Source organism: Schistocerca cancellata, chromosome 8, assembly GCF_023864275.1.
Source record: "Schistocerca cancellata isolate TAMUIC-IGC-003103 chromosome 8, iqSchCanc2.1, whole genome shotgun sequence".
Taxonomy (NCBI): domain Eukaryota; kingdom Metazoa; phylum Arthropoda; class Insecta; order Orthoptera; family Acrididae; genus Schistocerca; species Schistocerca cancellata.
This window is the reverse complement of record NC_064633.1, coordinates 521442846-521455503: the sequence shown is the minus strand read 5'-3', so window position 1 is coordinate 521455503 and position 12658 is coordinate 521442846. Positions and strand designations below refer to the sequence as shown.

Sequence of the window (12658 nt, the reverse complement as noted above, 5' to 3'; positions counted from 1 at the left end):
TACTGCAATGATGATGAATGGAGTTTTCAAGGGAATCAGCAGTGTTGTAATCAATGAGTCCCGATGTCAATGGGCCAATAGAAGAGTAATATAGAATGTGCACAGTTAAAGGGAGAGCAGTAGGGGGAAGGTTCCCTAAGAATAAGGGCTGGGGCAGAAGGTTTACCCCATAATTCACTCCCCTCACCACAAGATACCAGGAGAGACTCCCACAAAAAACGGAAGTCATTCAAAGCAGTATGGGTGATAAGGGCACATACCATGTAGACAGGTTTCAAACAAACAGGGAGGTAAGATATTGAGTTACACCTGTGCAGGCAGGGAGAAGAGATGCATGTAGAGGGACAAAAGGAATAGCACATGGTTTCTTTTCTATCCGGCTCTGTATAGGTAGAAACACAGTTTATGATCACCCACACTAATGGTAACAAAGAGACCAGCAGAATGAAACAACAATTTTTTAGTAACTGACAGTGGAGGTCACTATGTGAATTAATAACCAGTCCCAGTTCAGAGTGTGGTTGTATATTGGTAAACACTTGCTAGAGTGCAGCACCACTTACGTGCTTGCCATGGCAACTGGTGCAGCGTGCGGGCCACAGCTGTTGCCTGGAGCCCAAGTACCTGTGATGCCTGTCTATACTGATACTTGGGCTAGGCAGGGAACCTGATCCACCCTCAGATACTACAGCATCTGCTCCCCAATTCCACTACGTAAGTCAACTACTAAAATGACTACTTTAAAACAAGTAGTAGTACCTACTTTACTGTAGGAAGATTAAAACAAAGACTGGTTTTATTTCATCATCACTACGATCTGTGGTAATGACTTGTCAAGACATCAGCAGCACTGCACGCCAACTGAGTGTGGACATGCTTCAAGGATGTGGCAGACTGACAAGGTTGCTACACAGATGCACAGGGAGGGTTCACTTGCTGTAGTATGTAGTCTGTGTGAGATAAGTACGGCCAATATTGATGTGATGTGAGACTGTAGCTTCTCTTTGAGAAGGGCAAAATGATATTCTCCACTTCTTAGTGGAGACTTCTATGGTTCAGAGTTTGAAGACTGGATGTCGGTCATTTACTTTTCTTACCTTTTCCTAAGTTACTGCACCTGACACACGCCTACAGGCCAGCTTCTGCAATTTTTTATTGAGACTTCCTTAGCTAATGTCTCGGTACGTTCACTGCCTGAGATCACTATGTGGTTCAGCATCCGAAAAAATACCATCGAGATTCCTGTGTTGTGGAGATTGTATAAAAGTTTGTAATTGGCTGACACCAAAGAATGGGTTCACTGATTTTCAATAACCTTAAAAGTAATGAGGGAGCCATCCCACACACCATATTTCTGGCAAGTCGAGGTTCTACGCCTGTGAGTTTTGCGTACTGCTACTAATTCCACCAGTAGATACTGTACACAGTGGGAAAGAAGAGTTGTTCATACAGATTTCTGTCAACAAATGGACAGCTGATTTTCTCATTGTTGGAGTCACTAGTATATGTAAAACAAAAAGACAGTGTGTAGTCTTTTAAGACCAAATAGAACCTACAGTGATGAATATTAGGGTCTGTGTGATTCCTGGTGGTACAGTGGAGGGCCACTCATGCTGCATGTTGTTGAATATACCATTGTGTGTGTGTGGGGGGGGGGGGGGTTACAACTGTGAGGCAGAGGCAGGCAAGTTGTCTCAGAGGAAGAGTGTTCCTGGTGAATGTCTTTTAGTCAAATCTCTCCTATTCTGTTCCCAATCAATTCATAAGGATGCAGTTGTTAAGGTTCTGGTGTAAAAATAGGGAAGTTTTGATCTACAACAAATGTTAACTGTCTAATTAAAAGTTGATCGCACCATGTCTCTCATGGTTTAATACCTGATTCAACTAGGAGTCTATCATCAGGGCTTGCATTGAATGCTCCAATAGCAAGGCAGAATCCATTGTTGCACACAGAGTATATTTCAGCCTAGCACAGATGGTAGTGCTAACTCTCAAGGAATATATCCATAGTTAAATTGGGTTAAAATCAATAACTAGTAAAATTTGACTAGAACCTTCAATCTACCCAAGACGTCTTTCTGAGAAAGCAAGGGGAGTTTAATACCCACATACAAGCTTTTTTGAGCTGTTTTATATGCCGTAACTGCATCCACTTTTGGTTTAATAATTGTCCAAAAAGTAAAAGTTGTTTATCACTTCCAGTCATTGGTTATTCAGATATAATTCAGGGTGAGGAAGTGCATGATCCTGGATTTCATAGATATACAATTATACCCATGATTTTGGGCCCTAAGCATGTCTTCTGAATGGGCACGTGAAGGTGATGTTCTGCTAAGCATAGTGACATAGAAGTACAGTACAGGCAGAAGTAACCAACAAGGCTGCCAATACATTTGGTCATGCTATGGTGGCAGTTCCGTCTATGGCAATTTCAAAAGGGGTAGAACACAAGACTGAACACTGCAGAACCCTGTTTTCTTGTACATGTTTATTAATAAGGGCTGTAGCAACTAACTGGAAAATGTGATAGGATGAGAAATTTTTAATAGCATTTGTAGATGGTTTTTTTTTTTTTTTTTTTTTTTTTTTAGATTAGGTTCCTCCCACGGGAAACAAACTGTTGGCCTGAAAAATTACGAGTTCATGACACTGATGTGGGTGTGCCAACTGTAAAAATTGTTAGATCACCTAAACAGGTCATTCCAAAGAATTGAAATATGCTAAATCTCGTGTTAGTAAATTGCCAAAGTGTCTGTAGCAAGATCCAAATTTTGAACTCAAATTGGACAATGTTTAGGAAGGATAGGGCTGATGCTATGGGAGGTGGTGTGTTCATTGCAGTTAAAAGCTGTTGACATCGATACTGGGTCGGACTGTGGAATAGTCTGTATAAAGCTGTCAATAAGGCAAGGATTGACTATTGTATTAGTATGTTTTTATAGACCACCAGCATCCGCAACAAACGTCACAGAACGTTACAAGGAAAGTCTTGAGTACATAGGAAATAACTATCCAAATTATCCATTAGTTATAGGTGGAGACTTTAATCTGGCATCCATTGACTGGGAAAATTACATGTTTATCACAGGGGGCAGAAGCAAAGACTCGTGTGAAGTTATTCTAGGAGCACTCTCAACATACAACCTTGAATAACTGGTTAGAAAACCAACTCAAGATGGGGACTTATTAGATATCTTGGCGACAAACAGACCTGATCTTTTTGAGGAAGTTAATCTAGAAGAAGGTATTAGCGACCATAATGTCATTGTGGCTTCTATGTCAGTGGAAGTTGTAAAAAACAGCATAGAGTTCTCTTGTTAGGGAAAGCAAATCATTCATTAATATCTTCGTAGTGGGTCATTAACGAATATGAATTAATGAATATCAGCTCCAAGCATTCACCACGGGACACAAAGATACTGAGCATCTTTGGTCGGAATTTAAAGGTATTGTCCACCACATGCTAGCGAAGTACATGCTTAGCAAAAATATAGAGGGAAAGGATCCACCTTGGTACAACAAACATATTAGGAAGTTGCTGAGAAAGCAGAGAATATTACAAAGTTGTTTTAAAAGTGTTCAATGATCCACCGACAAACAGAAATTATGCGAAATGAAAGCATCTACTACATGTACAGCTGTCAAAAGGTCAATGAGAGATTCTTTTAGCGAATTTGAAAGCAATACTTTATCTGCAGATTCTAAAAATAACCCCAAAAAAATTTTGGTCATACGTAAAATCTATGAACACTACAAATAATTCAATACCTTCTCTTGCTGACAGTATGGGTAATGTGACGGATGATGATAAACAGAAAACAAATTCTAAACCTAACTTTCAAAAACTCATTTATGGTAGAGGACTGCAGCACCATTCCCCCTTTCAATTATCGAACAAATGCAAGGATGGCTGACATAGCGTTAAGTGTATCTGGGATTGTAAAACAGTTAAGATCCTGAAGATGCCAGGAAGCCATCTCACCCAGACGGTATCCCCGTAAGATTATATGTTGGCTATGCTACAAATATAGCACCATTCTTATCCATCACCTATTAGAGATCACTGGAACAGTGGAAAGTTCCACAGGACTGGGAGAAGGCCCAGGTTATAGTAATCTACAAAAGGGCAGAAAATCTGATGGACATAATTACCGGCCCATTTCACAGACATCGATTTGTTGTAGAATCATGTAACATATTTTGTGTTCAGACATAATGACCTTTCTAGACTCCGAGAAGCTCATCTGCAGAAACCAGCACAGTTTTAGGAAACAGCGGTCATGCAAGACATAGCTGGCCCTCTTTGTGAATGATATACAACAGGCTCTAGATACTGGCTCCCAGGTTGATGCCGTATTTCTTGACTTTCGAAAGGCGTTCGACTCAGTTCCGCACTGTCGCTTGGTCCAAGAAGAGCACGCTTAAGGTCTATCAGATGACATATGCGGTTGGATAGAAAGTTTTCTAACAGAAAGAGAGCAGTATGTCATCCTGAACGGGATGACTTCAACGGAAACAAGCGTAACTTCAGGTGTGCCCCAGGGCAGTGTAATAGGTCTGCTGCTTTTTACGATTTACATAAACGATCTGGTTCATGGTATTGACAGCGGCATTAGACTGTATGCTGATGATGCTGTAGTCTACAGAAAAGTAGTATCACACTTAAGTTGTGAACTCAATATTGGTAAGTGTAACCTACTGCATATAACAAGGTGAAAATCCCCATTAATGCACAAGTACAAAATAAATGCCCTGTCTTTGGAAGCAGTAACATCCGTCAAGTATCTGGGTGCGACTTTTCAAAATGATCTCAAACGGAATGATCAGATTACACAAGTAATGGGCAAGACAAACTCTAGATTGCAGTTAACTGGTAGAATCCTGAAGTGACGCTGTCCTTCAACAGAGGAAATTGCTTAAAATACATTAGTTCGTCCAGTCTTAGGGTACTGTTCATCTGTTTGGGACCCTTACCAGTTGGGTCTGTGCTCCCTGCCACCATTGGATAAGCAGCTGCCAGCAGCAAATCGTATACTCTTAGCCGACTTATTTGTTACATAGTTTAATTCTTAATTTCTTTGCGTGTTTTAGGGTACTTGCATTGATTAATTCATAAATTTCGGGCATATTATATTATTTGAGAGTTGTAGCATCGCGCTTTAGTACCTACATAGTGTAAATTCGTGTAGTTGTCTGTCTTCTGTTTTTGTTTTGAACGGCCAGTGTCGGTTGGTCACAGCCAGTGTGCTCCCTGCCGCCGTTGGATAGCAGCTGCCAGCAGCAAGTCGTATACTCTTAGCTCACTTATTTGTTACATAGTTTAATTCTTAATTTCTTTGCATCTTTTTGGGTACTTGCATTGTTTAATTCATAAATTTCGGGCGTATTATAGTATTTGGGAGCTGTAGCATCGCGTTTTAGTACCTGAATAGTGTAAAATCGCATACTCTCCTTCCGCCGCCGAGCAGTGTGTCAGCAGTGCGCAAGTAGCAGCATTACTGCATTTACTATGCAATCTTGTATTTTAATAACCTTTTAAATTTTGTGTCAAATTGTTTGTGCTCTCTGTAGATTAGTTCAGACATTCTTTGCACAACGGTTTTTAGAATGGATAGGGACTGCAACTGCTGTGTTCGGATGCGGGCTGAGTTGGCATCCCTTCGCTCCCAGCTTCAGGCAGTGTTGGCTTCGGTCACACAGTTTGAGGCTGTTGCCAATGGGCATCACTGTGGGGGTCCAGATGGGGGCTTGTCGGGGACGGCCATCTCGTCCCACACATCCCCCGGTCGGACTACGGCTGTGGCTGCCAAGGATACTGCCCACATTGAGGCTGACCCCTCACCCGTGGTAGAGTCGAAGGTTGTCTCGAGGTGTGGCAGGAGGCGAAAGACATTCCGGAGGGCTGAACGGAAGGTCTCTCCAGTTTGTCTGATGAACCAGTTTCAGGCTCTGTCTCCGGCTGATACTGATCTTCAGCAGGACATGGCTGCTTGTCCTGTTCCAGAGGCTGCCCCTCAGTCTGCAAAATCCGGGCAGTCGCAGAGGGTGGGCTTACTGATAGTTGGGAGCTCCAATGTCAGGTGCGTAATGGGGTCCCTTAGGAATATGACAGCAAGAGAGGGGAAGAAAACCAATATGCACTCTGTGTGCATACCGGGGGGAGTCATTCCAGATGTGGAAAGGGTCCTTCCAGATCCATGGAGGGTACAGGGTGCACCCATCTGCAGGTGGTCGCTCATGTCGGCACCAATGATGTGTGTCACTATGGATCGGAGGAAATCCTCTCTGGCTTCCAGCGGCTATCTGATTTGGTGAAGACTGCCAGTCTCACTAACAGGATGAAAGCAGAGCTCACCATCTGCAGCATCACTGACAGGACTGACTGCGGACCTTTGGTACAGAGCCGAGTGGAGGGTCTGAATCAGAGGCTGAGACGGTTCTGCAACCGTGTGGGCTGCAGATTCCTCGACTTGCGCCATAGGGTGGTGGGGTTTCGGGTTCCGCTGGATAGGTCAGGAGTCCACTACACACAGCAGGCGGCTACAGGGGTAGCAGGGGTTGTGTGGCGTGGACTGGGTGGTTTTTTAGGTTAGATGGCCTCGGGCAACTACAGAAAGGGCAACAGCCTCAAAGGGTGCGGGACAAAGTCAGGACATGCGGGAACCAAGCAGCAATCGGTATTGTAATTGTAAACTGTCGAAGCTGCATTGGTAAAGTACCAGAACGTCAAGCGCTGATAGAACGCACCGAAGCTGAAATCGTTATAGGTACGGAAAGCTGGCTGAAGCCAGAGATAAATTCTGCCGAAATTTTTACAAAGGCACAGACAGTGTTTAGAAAGGATAGACTGCATGCAACTGGTGGTGGCGTGTTTGTCGCTGTTAGTAGTAGTTTATCCTGTAGTGAAGTAGAAGTGGATAGTTCCTGTGAATTATTATGGGTGGAGGTTACACTCAACAACCGAGCTAGATTAATAATTGCCTCCTTTTACCGACCTTCCGACTCAGCAGCATTAGTGGCAGAACAACTGAGAGAAAATGTGGAATACATTTCACATAAATTTTCTCAGCATGTTATAGTCTTAGGAGGAGATTTCAATTTACCAGATATAGACTGGGACACTCAGATGTTTAGGACAGGTGGTAGGAACAGAGCATCGAGCGACATTACACTGAGTGTACTATCCGAAAATTACCTCGAGCAATTAAACAGAGAACTGATTCATGGTGATAACATCTTGGACCTACTGATAACAAACAGAACCGAACTTTTCGACTCTGTAAGTGCAGAACAGGGAATCAGTGATCAAAAGGCCGTTGCAGCATCCCTGAATATGGAAGTAAATACGAATATAAAAAAAGGGAGGAAGGTTTATCTGTTTAGCAAGAGTAATAGAAGGCAGATTTCAGACTACCTAACAGATCAAACCGAAAATTTCTGTTCCAACACTGACAATGTTGAGTGTTTATGGAAAAAGTTCAAGGCAATCGTAAAATGTGTTTTAGACAGGTACGTGCCGAGTAAAACGGTGAGGGACGGGAAAAACCCACCGTGGTTCAACAACAAAGTTAGGAAACTACTGCGAAAGAAAAGAGAGCTTCACTCCAAGTTTAAATGCAGCCAAAACCTCTCAGACAAACAGAAGCTTAACGATGTCAAAGTTAGCATAAGGAGGGCTATGCGTGAAGCATTCAGTGAATTTGAAAGTAAAATTCTATGTACCGACTTGACAGAAAAAGTTCTGGTCTTACGTTAAATCAGTAAGTGGCTCGAAACAGCATATCCAGACACTCCAGGATGATGATAGCATTGAAACAGAGGATGACACGCGTAAAGCTGAAATACTAAACACCTTTTTCCAAAGCTGTTTCACAGAGGAAGACCGCACTGCAGTTCCTTCTCTAAATCCTCGCACAAATGAAAAAATGGCTGACATCGAAATAAGTGTCCAAGGAACAGAAAAGCAACTGGAATCACTCAACAGAGGAAAGTCCACTGGACCTGATGGGATACCAATCCAATTCTACACAGAGTATGCAAAAGAACTTGCCCCCCTTCTAACAGCCGTGTACCGCAAGTCTCTAGAGGGACGGAAGGTTTCAAATGATTGGAAAAGAGCACAGGTAGCCCAGTCTTCAAGAAGGGTCGTCGAGCAGATGCGCAAAACTATAGACCTATATCTCTGACGTCGATCTGTTGTAGAATTTTAGAACATGTGTTTTGCTCGCGTATCATGTCGTTTCTGGAAACCCAGAATCTACTCTTTAGGAATCAACATGGATTCCGGAAACAGTGATCGTGTGAGACCCAACTCGCTTTATTTGTTCATGAGACCCAGAAAATATTAGATACAGGCTCCCAGGTAGATGTCATTTTGCTTGACTTCCGGAAGGCGTTCGATACAGTTCCGCACTGTCGCCTGATAAACAAAGTAAGAGCCTATGGAATATCAGAACAGCTGCGTGGCTGGATTGAAGACTTTTTTGCAAACAGAACACAGCATGTTGTTCTCAATGGAGAGACGTCTACAGAGGTCAAAGTAACCTCTGACGTGCCACAGGGGAGTGTTATGGGGCCATTGCTTTTCACAATATATATATAAATGACCTAGTAGATAGTGTCAGAAGTTCCATGCGGCTTTTCGCGGATGATGCTGTAGTATACAGAGAAATTGCAGCATTGGAAAATTGTAGCGAAATGCAGGAAGATCTGCAGCGGATAGGCACTTGGTGCAGGGAGTGGCAACTGACCCTTAACATAGACAAATGTAATGTATTGCGAATACATAGAAAGAAAGATCCTTTATTGTATGATTATATGATAGTGGAACAAACACTGGTAGCAGTTACTTCTGTAAAATATATGGGAGTATGCGTGCGGAACGATTTGAAGTGGAATGATCATATAAAATTAATTGTTGGTAAGGCGGGTACCAGGTTGAGATTCATTGGGAGAGTCCTTAGAAAATGTAGTCCATCAACAAAGGAGGTGGCTTATAAAACACTTGTTCGACCTATACCTGAGTATTGTTCATCAGTGTGAGATCTGTACCAGATCAGGTTGACGAAGGAGATAGAGAAGATCCAAAGAAGAGCGGCGTGTTTCGTCACAGGGTTATTTGGTAAGTGTGATAGCGTTACAGAGATGTTTAGCAAACTCAAGTGGCAGACTCTGCAGGAGAGGTGCTCTGCATCGCGGTGTAGCTTGCTGTCCAAGTTTCGAGAGGGTGCATTTCTGGATGAGGTATCAAATATATTGCTTCCCCCTACTTATACCTCCTGAGTAGATCACGAATGTAAAATTAGAGAGATTCGAGCGCACACGGAGGCTTTCCGGCAGTCGTTCTTCCTGCGAACCATACGCAACTGGAACAGGAAAGGGAGGTAATGACAGTGGCACATAAAGTGCCCTCCACCACAACCCGTTGGGTGGCTTGCAGAGTATAAATGTAGATGTAGATGTAGATTCAAGAGATTGAGAAGGTCCAAAGTAGAGTAGCAAGATTCATGACTGGTACATTTAACCATCATGAGAGTGTTACAAATCTCACAGAAAGTTCGAAGTGGAACACACTTGCTGATACACGCTGTGCTAAACGGAAGGAGCTGCTCACTAAATTCCAAAATCCAATCTTCACTGAGGATGTAGAGCACATATTATTACCACCAACTTTCAAATCACGCAATGATCACCATTCAAAGATAAGGGAAATAAGGGCTTGTACTGAGGCATTCAGACAGTCATTTTTCCCTCACGTAATCCGCGAGTGGAACGGGTGGGAGGGGGGAATAGAAATATGACTGGTGCGAATTGTGCCCTCTGCCGCACACCACTTGGTGGCTAGTGGAGTATGTACGTAGATGCTGATTTTCTGAGAAGCATCACTCACCTATGTGGTATCACCACTCATTATATACCATTTGCAAATCAAGGGAACTGCTACTAGGTGTCGACAGAGTGCAAAGGCTTCCCTTATCGTGGACTCCGGTAATAGACGGTGGTCAATTGTTGACCTAGACCAGGAGCAGTCAAAGTTTTTTACGAACCGCCCAGATCTCTGTGTGCGCTTGCACGCGTGCACTAACATGTTAGTATGTACTACCGAAGCATCAGTTCAACAATGGAAAATTCAGGATGGAATAATATTATGAAAAGGATAGATCGCTACTCACCATATAGTGGAAATGCTGAGTTATCCACAGGGGGGGGGAAAAAAAAAAAAAAAAAAAAAAAAAAAAAAAACAACAACGCATGTGTGTGTGTGTGTGTGTGTGTGTGTGTGTGTGTGTGTGTGTGTGTCTCTCTCTCTCTCTCTCTCTCTCTCTCTCTACTGCTGACAAAGGCCTTACTGGCCAAAAGCTATAATTGTGTGATTCTTTTTGTTGTGCCTATCGCGACTCAGCATCTCCGCTATATGGTGAATGTCAACTTTCCTTCTCTGGTATTGTTATCCTAGAAAATAGGTTGTCAAAAAATCTACATTTATAGGATTTGTGTATTTAGGGAGAGCTTTTAACAATGTTCACAGGAACATGCTCATGAGAATTTTGATGGCAGCAGGGATAAAATACAGGGAGCAAATGGTTATATACAATTTGTACAGAGACCAAGCTGCAGTGGGAAAGTCGAAGAACATGAAAGGGAAGACACTGTTGAGAAGGAAGTGATGTTATTCAATCAAAACATTGAGCAAGCAGAAGAAATACAGAAAGGGAATGAAAGTTCATGGAGAAAACTAGAAGTTGAGGTCTGCCCATGTCACTGTCATTATGTCAGAGACAACAAAAGACTTGGAGGATCAGTTGAACAGAAAGGGTAGTGCCTTGAAAAGAGGTTATAAAACGAATAATACAAGTAATGGAATGTAATCAAATTAAATCAGGTGATGCCAAGGGAATTAGATTATGAAACGAGGTACTAAGAGCAGAGGATGAGTGTTGTTATTTGGGCAGTAAAACAACTGATGATGGCCAAGGTAGAGAGAATATAAAATTTTGAACTGGCAATAGCAAGAAGAACATTTATGAAAGAGAGGAATTTATTAATGTCTACCAGCTTAAGTATTAGGAAGCCTTTTCTGATGGTATTTGGAGTGTAGCCTTGTATGGAAGTGCAACACGGGCAATAATCAGTTGAGAATAGAAGCTCAAGAAGGTCAAGTAACAAATGGGATGGTACACAATTAAATTGTTGAAAAAAAGGAATTTATGGCACAACTTGACTAAAAGTAGGGATGGATTGATTGGATGCATCCTGAGGCATCAAGAAATTGTCACTCTGCTAAGAAGGAAGTGTTTGGGGTAAGAACTGTGGAGGGAGACCAATGCTTGAATAAAGTAAGCAAGTTCACATAAAGATTGTGGTAGTTATGCTGAGATGATGAGGCCTGCACAGGATAGACTACCATGGAGAGCTACATCAAACCAGTCTTCGGACTCAAGACCAAAACAACACAATAGGCAGCATTAGCTGTACCTCCGCAAAATTTCCAATCACACCAACTAAATGAATTCCTCCTTTTTTTCAGTCTTCCTGGTAATCAAATGGTTAATTTTCTATATCTTATTTCCCTTTTCAAACATGCCACAAACTTGTGACTGTTGGTTGGTGGTCTGGGCTGTTTGTGCACCGCGAAAGCTGTTGACAATGGTGATCACTGTGTGTTCTGCTATAGTTCCAGACAGGTTCAAGAGTACAGCAAGATTAAGAGTGACCAAAACGGAAACACTGTAACCTCCTCATGGATATTAGGAAGTAAGATCACATATATATACAATCATTTTTTTCTATAAAGATGTTTCCTTCAAATGACTATCATAAAGGCACCTGTGTCAATTCTGTTTGCAGCTTACAAAATGAACAACACAGTGTTCCAGGTTGTCTCAGAATTCTGTGTCAGATTTAAGTATTAGATCTCAGTGAAAAATAATGCCCCGCAGAATATTAAGTTTATTGGTTGTGGTAACAGTAATGCTGATCTTTCCTACCTTGATGCTTTTTTTCCAGGACAGCAACATTACAAAACTTTTTCTTCAATATTCTCCACAACGCGCGCACACACACACACACACACACACACACACACACACACACAAATTTCACTGTTGTGGAGTAATCATAATCTCTCCTAGTGAAGACAAATATTGAGTAAATTGTGTAATTCCTTCTTTCCTAGCATATGCCTTATCTTAAGGCATATCTACAGTAGGAAATGCTGATGGATTGTAAGTTTATGTATAAAGTTTTCTTGTTCCAGTCACAGAGAAAGCAGTTTCTATGTGGCCAATGTCTGGCATAAGTTTAATTATCTTCATTTGCAAGAGATCTGCCAACTCCAGTCAAGAGCTGTCCCCACAGGCATCACACCACCACAGCGATGTGTATCTGGTTTGACGGTCACTGCTCAGGATTCCAGTGCCGCAAAATGATAGGCTTCTACTCTTCAGGTTAGCTCTTTGGTTTACATGGGGAGGTAACAGCTTGGCCATCAAGTGTGTGAGTAAAGCCTTGCCAGGCGGCTCCAGTCCTTCCTTGAGTGCCCCACATCAGATTGGCTACCATGCTGGCTTTTTGGCAGGAGTAGATGTCCACATACTGAAAACTTGCAAGAGATTGTCACACAGTATGGGTATGGTACTACCACATCCCCAACTGATGT

At 42.4% G+C, this 12658-nt stretch overlaps 1 protein-coding gene across 1 annotated transcript in view; it reads right to left on the bottom strand.

Annotated features, from left to right (window-relative positions):
* The window catches only part of LOC126094538 (E3 ubiquitin-protein ligase SH3RF2), a 204929-nt gene that overhangs the window by 170262 nt on the left and 22009 nt on the right, over positions 1-12658 (bottom strand). The gene's annotated exons all lie outside the window — the stretch shown is intronic.